A 7,005-nucleotide genomic window follows, 5' to 3' on the forward strand; every position below is an offset into this window, starting at 1 on the left:
ATCTCCCTGTTCCACCCAAAACAAAAGAACTCCCCAGTGTCAACCCCCCCAACTACCTCTAAACAGTTTAAAAGTCTCAATCATATCACCTCTCCTATCTACCAATCATAACTAACATTGTACAGTACTGATACCATCTTTGTTATCTGCCTCTAAACTCTGATCACTCCAAGTGTGGTCTGATCAGGGCTTTATACAGTGGAATGACTTATCTCTGCAGTCATTCAGTATTGCAGCAATCCTCTGGGTTAACTTCACCACCTATATGGAATATGTTCCCTGAATTTCAGGTTTCTATCAATCATCAACCACTTTTGTCCCTTTATTATAAAAGGCAATCATATTACTAAAACAAGAGCACCCCTTAAGAAATCCATGTCGACTCTCACAGATAACATTACTCTCATCTTCCCAACAATGTAAGTGATCCCTCACTAACTGCTGATAAAATACAAACTGGTCTATAGTTTGACAATTCCAGTCTACTACCACCTTTATATAATACCACTAATATTACCCTGCTTCCACTCACTGGGTATCTTTCCCATGGCCAGACTTTCATTGAAAAGCCAGGTAAAGGGAACTGTCAGTTCTTTAGCACATTCTCTCAAAACCCATGGCAAAATTCCATCCAGTCCCATTAGTTTATTGACATCCAATGTGCTCAGTATTTGAAACACGTGCTCCTCTTGCACTTCTAAACCTTGAACCTGCTCTATCTCTCTAGTATTAAAACCTACTTCTCCACTATGTCCTTTGCATCAGTCACTATTCCCATTTTTATCCAACAATGTCATTCTTCCACAATCATATTTCTTCCTAGTAGCCACATAAGAAAATTCATTAGGATTTTCTTCGGATCTTAGGACAAATCACTTCTCATATTTCAGTTTTACCTTCCTTACCATACTAGTCACTCTCCTGGCCTGAGTCATATTTTCCATTAATCTGCTCTCCATCCCTCTCCTTATATCTCTTCCATAACCTCTTTTTTACCTGCAGTTTCTATTTGATATTGTTTGTCATCCACTTCACACCAAATTGTGTTCTCTTCTTCATTCGCAGTATACAGCTCGTTATTACTCCTAACAAATATTCCTTCGCAAGTTCCAAGCACTAATGATATCTTGCCTTTCCAATTACTCCCTCCATGGAACTACCCCAAGTGTTTCTTTATAATCACCTACTTTATAATTCTATATATATTACTTTCTCTTTGATACTGTTGAGAGATAGTTACAGAGTTGACACTGGGGGAGTTCTTTCACTTGGTGGAACAGCGGGAAAGAGCGATGATAACGGGGGAGGGCATCCCTGGAAGTTGCAAAAGAAAGGTGTGAGCAGGAGGGTGAGAAGTGGTTTCTTTGCATGGATGGTGGTTGAACCATGGAATGCATTGCCTGATAGAATTGTGAAAGCAAGAACATTCAATGAGTTCAAGGAGTGGTATGATAGACTGTTTCTTGGGAAGGACTTACCACAATGAGTCTTTTGATTCCATGGAGGCCTGAATAATAATAACTTCTGCATGTCCATTCACCTTCCAAGTCAAAACCAAATGGGCACTCACTCAAACTGGGGGGGGGGGGGGGGGAAGAGATGCATCTCAGTTATAATCAGTTCTGATGCCATGACCAAATCTAAAACTCTTGAACCTCATGTTCCTTCTACATATTGCCTAAGATATTTGTCCCTCAAGAATTCCAGAAATTCCATTTCCTTATTATTACATGCATTGCTGTGGTTAAAATCTCCCATCATTCTTCTTGCACTTGTAGAAGAATGATGGGAACTCAACTGCCTAAACATCTCCTGCTCTTCACCTTCTATGCTCCCTGGTTTGTAACACCACTAAATATCCTGTTCTGCCCACCTCTACCTCACTCCATATGCTTTCAAAACCATTAGTGCCATTGCGCTCCAAATCCTCCACTCTGAGAGAACATAAGCAGTACTCGTTGAGAATTTATTTTTCACTTGGTTGGACTATAATAAGTTTAGTTTAATCCTTTATCCAATTGTGAGCAAACAAAGTTTGCGCCTGAAAGTATCTTCAGGACTGAGCTAAGGTGGTGCAACACCAAGCGACTCGTTGCAAAGGTGGAGAAAGCTCAGTCCTGAAGATACTTTCAGGCACAAACTTTGTTTGCTCGCACTTGGATAAAGGATTAAACTAAACTTATTATAAGCAGTACTCCACCACCGCATGTTCCCTTCCTATCCTGTCGGAAAATGCAGTACCCTGCTACTTCTATTCCTGTCAGTATATCATCTTTCATCAACCATTTCTCAGAGATCCCAATAATCTTTAGACAGGCTGATGCTATCAGTGCCACCAATTCATCCCCTTTAGATGAACTGGTGGCACTCTTCCACACTCCTCTGGATTCAGCATTACCCAAAGTATTTCCCCCTTCTCCCAAGCACTTATTCCCACAAGAGGCCAACCCTTGCTTTCATCCACTCTGATAATTCTAGTTTCCTACATTGACATATTGACTCGTTCAGAGAACAGTATTCTCTTCATATGCCTACGTCCTTCCTTATTCAAATGGAAGCCATCTCTTGCATACAAATGCCCTCTCAGTATCAACATATTCCAAGTCTCTTTTGACACATTCTAGCTATTATACTATTCCTTATTGATGCTCTTCCCTGCAGCTCTGCATTATCATACCTGGGCCACACACACACACAATCTTTCCTCTCTCAGTCTTCTATACAACCTCAAGCATGAACCTCAGTTCTCTTGCCACCTGATTCACATAATACAAAAGAAAATTTTCAGTACATGAGTAGGGAGAACTAAGGGCCACCCTTGGAAGTTGTGATTAATTAGAATGTGCAGACTAAATTTTTTGCTTGGATAGTGAATGAAATGGAATGGCAGAAGTGCTCTGATAATGAATGTGTATAAAGCAAGGTATGATAATCAATGTGTAACTAAATGGTTACTCTGGGTCTCCCACAATGTGTTTTTGACTCCATACAAATACCCATGTAATAATAACAGTGATTTTCTATATTTTCAGTACATGAGTAGGGAGAACTAAGGGCCACCCTTGGAAGTTGTGATTAATTAGAATGTGCAGACTAAATTTTTTGCTTGGATAGTGAATGAAATGGAATGGCAGAAGTGCTCTGATAATGAATGTGTATAAAGCAAGGTATGATAATCAATGTGTAACTAAATGGTTACTCTGGGTCTCCCACAATGTGTTTTTGACTCCATACAAATACCCATGTAATAATAACAGTGATTTTCTATACACACCAGAAGCAGACAGTTCATGTTTCAGTATTTCAATATTGCATAGTGACAGCAGAAGATGTGTGCTGGAAGATCATAAAAGCAAGGCATCATCTTATTACAGAATCTATGTTTGGGTTTGATATTTTATTTATTTTACACTGAAAATCCAGATAAATTAGTTAAACTGAGTAATCTTACAGGATCTTTCTCTAAATCATCTGCATCCCAAAAAAGTCAGCCTTCTTCCTGAATCAACTGAATTAAATTAACTCTACAAGATGAAGCAATAATGAAGAGCTCATTTTTGATCTTGGTTTCCTATTTTATTATTATTATGTGACACCTCCAGAGAGTCCAAAGACTCATCAAGGGAGAGTATGCCAACAGCATCGAACGACTGATCCCGTCCAACTACTAACCGTAATCAAACTTGCTTAACTTGGTGAGCCATTGGTAGTAGAGGCTCTACCAATCGACCAACCTTTGATTTTACCCACCAAGTAATCAAGCAATATAGCCCTTACTAAGTGAGAGATACGTTCTTGGTTAAGTCTTGTATGAACCTCGCATGACAAAGAAATGAAATTCCAAAATCAAAAGAAAACAAGAAATTAAGGTTGTGCTATGGCATTCTTGATGTTAAAAGCTTCAGACACATTCAAACCATACTCCATTTTCAAATTACTGCTACATACTTAGTCATAATTACAAATAAGCAATTAAGTGAGGATAAATTTTTAATATTACTAATTAACTTTAAAAATATTCAAAAATTTATAAAATTCAGTTTTTTTTTTTTTGTTTTTTTTTTTGTAAAACAATAGGTGCTGGTAATTATTCTTTGCCAGTGGAAAAATTCAAAATTTAAAAAATATGAAAGGAAAACTAAAAAAATTATTTACTGATATTTTAATTTATAATTTAATGATGCTTTTCAAAATAAGAACAGCAAATTAAGTACATAAAACACAGTTTATGAAGTATAAGTTCGTTATACAAGTAGTAAACATAAGGAAAATGTATTACAATAATTTAATAAAAATTTTATTTAGCAAATATTTAATGATAGATGCAGTAAAAAATATAAATTTCATTAAAAAACTCAGCTTATTTGTATACTGGGTAAATAAATGAATAAGAAATAACTCTGTAGCATTTATACATTTCTAAATGTACCACACTTATATGTCACACATCACTGTTTATAAAAGTGCTGGTGCATCATACCACTGCATAAAAAAAATAATAAAATAAAAAAACTGATGTACACCTACCTGTTAAAAAAATTCCAACAAATAAGTTTTTTTTTTTTTTAATTGTAGATTTAGCACATCAATGGATATTGAAAACATTTTTATCAAAATAAACATGCCAGAAACATTATTTTCAATTTAAAAAATAAAGTTTAATCTACTGGCCTACATTATTAATAATTCCATCGACGGATCAAATAAACTTTCCCAATGCATCATTTTTTTCAAACTATGATCCAGAAAAAAAATGAGGTTTTGTGGATCATAGACGTAGTGAAACAAAGTGAAATTTCATGAAGATATGACTTAAGTCATATCTTCGTGAAAATTTCATAAGTATATATTCCTGTATTTATGACCACATTTTGAAAAAAAAAAAAGTGTTAACTGTACATTAGTTTATAAATAAAATAACAGATTACATGGTTGTTTGTTTTTGTTGTTCTTCCATTTTTTTTTACTTAAATCCAAATAGCTTGTGAGATTAAGTTGCATCAAACTGCAAGTTAAAATGTATGGGTACAGACTGAAGGGCTGGGGGGGGGGGGGGAGAATGCTTGTATTGCTGACATTTGGAGAACTAATCTAGCAAGAGCATCACAAGAGCCTAGTATAATTAAGGTTATTGGGACCTTTTACCTTAATAATAATATTATAATACATGAAATAAGAAGTGCAACTCCAAAGAGAAAATTCATGTCAGCAGCATAATATTAACAAGTTGCTTAATCTGAGAAAGTATTAATTATATTTTTAAAAAAAAATTAAAGTTATGCTTATATCATAATATATACAACACAAGATTCCTCATACTCAAGCCACAAAAGTGCAATTCATTAACCACATCCTATAAATCAGATGGAAAAGTATGAATCTTAAATATGATTTAAGATTATATTAATACATACATACCAAGTTATAAATACAAAAACATGAAAATACAATGCTCTGAATGAATCCCAATTCAAAGCAATTGACAATTACATAACCTATGTCAAAAGTGAGGTTTTAACAGAAATGTTAATTTATCAAACTACTTACAAACTGCATAGGGATGCAAGAGTCTAAGAGTAGCATGTTTTGATATTCACATTAACTGACATAATGTTGTGGGAGGATGTAATAGAAACATTTAAGTTACTTGAAAGATTTTATAGGATTGATGCAGAGGAAAATGCATGAGCATTTCGTTAGACGTGGAAGAACAAGAGGTCATCCCTGGAAGTTGAGTAAGAGTGTGGTTAGCAAACGCGTGAGGACTAGATTTTTTGCTTGGAGAGTGGTGAATGAATGGGGTGGGTTGCCTGAGTTAGTTGAGTGATTTGTCTGTTAATGGTTTTAAGGAATGTTAACATAAATACTATGCTGATATTTTGGCATCCCCGATGAGTCGTAGAACCCCATGGAGCACCTGTACAATAATAATAATAATTGAAGACCACTTAAAACGTTTCGCATTGCTATAAAATATATCAAAAATTTCAGAAAGCGATGGATGTAGTATTTAGTAGATAATGCTTTAGTGGAATGAATGTGTCATGAATACAACGACGACTCTCTCTCACACACAACCCCCCCGCCAAAAAAAAAAAAAAAAAAAAAAAAAAAAAAATATATATATATATATATATATATATATATATATCCTAACTAGAAATGAGTGCTCATGTGGCATTCAACACCAGTTCGCAGAAAACACGTAACCAATAAGCAGTTGAACATATGATGATGATGATAAAAGCTACTAGGAAATTATGCAGTACCATGCTGCCGAGGTACAATAACAATCACTCGATATGCTTTTTCAACAAACCAAGTTCTCGGAAAATTTTCAGAATCATGTTTAATAACGTGTGATTTTCGACTTATACGAGACAGGAAGGAAATGAAATTTGGTTTTGAAATAGGCGAAATAGAGAAGAAAATTTTAAACTGAAAAGATGTTGCTCCCTTTCGATGTTGAAGTAAATTAAATTTTCATCACTCATTTCACATTGCTTTTATTTCAATACAGTATAGTTTGAGGATAACAATTCACATATACATTAGAAATACAAATGAAATAATTACATTATGTAAAAATAAACAAACATTACTCTCACCTGTCAAATGTACTACCTCCATAACAACAACAACCAACCTCACATCACAAGGATTTAGTGATCACTGAAGCCAAGATAACCGAATCCACTACTCTTACAGGCTACAGCTGTCAGCGAAAAGATGTAAGTGCGCTTGCGTAGCCTTATTGCTGATACTATAGTGGCACCTTGCGGATGCTTCCATTGCATTATTATATTATTACCAGATATTTAATTTCACCCATTCTTCAGAAAGGTGCATAAAACTGTATATAACAGTGGTTCTTGTAGTGTTTCCGTATAATGGTACATCATCTTCAACTAAGAAACATGAAGGATTCTTAAAATGTGTGGGGGTTTTAAACATTGGATGACTAGAAGCCGAGAAAAATGAAAACAAAGTTTAATAGCACAACAT

The 7,005-nt window shown here is 34.9% G+C and overlaps 1 protein-coding gene across 1 annotated transcript in view; it reads right to left on the reverse strand.

Annotated features, from left to right (window-relative positions):
- The window catches only part of LOC150104646 (beta-1,4-glucuronyltransferase 1-like), a 330,743-nt gene extending 324,046 nt beyond the window's left edge, over nt 1-6,697 (reverse strand). Inside the window, exon 1 of the mRNA XM_090395842.1 lies at nt 6,609-6,697. The gene's annotated coding sequence lies outside the window, so the exon portion shown is untranslated. The remainder of the gene's footprint in view (nt 1-6,608) is intronic.
- Between the last annotated feature and the right edge of the window lie 308 nt (nt 6,698-7,005).

Source organism: Typopeltis vanoorti, chromosome 7 (assembly GCF_054136105.1).
Source record: "Typopeltis vanoorti isolate ZY-2024b chromosome 7, IOZ_Tvanoo_1.0, whole genome shotgun sequence".
In the NCBI taxonomy this organism is placed as follows: Eukaryota; Metazoa; Arthropoda; class Arachnida; order Uropygi; family Thelyphonidae; genus Typopeltis; species Typopeltis vanoorti.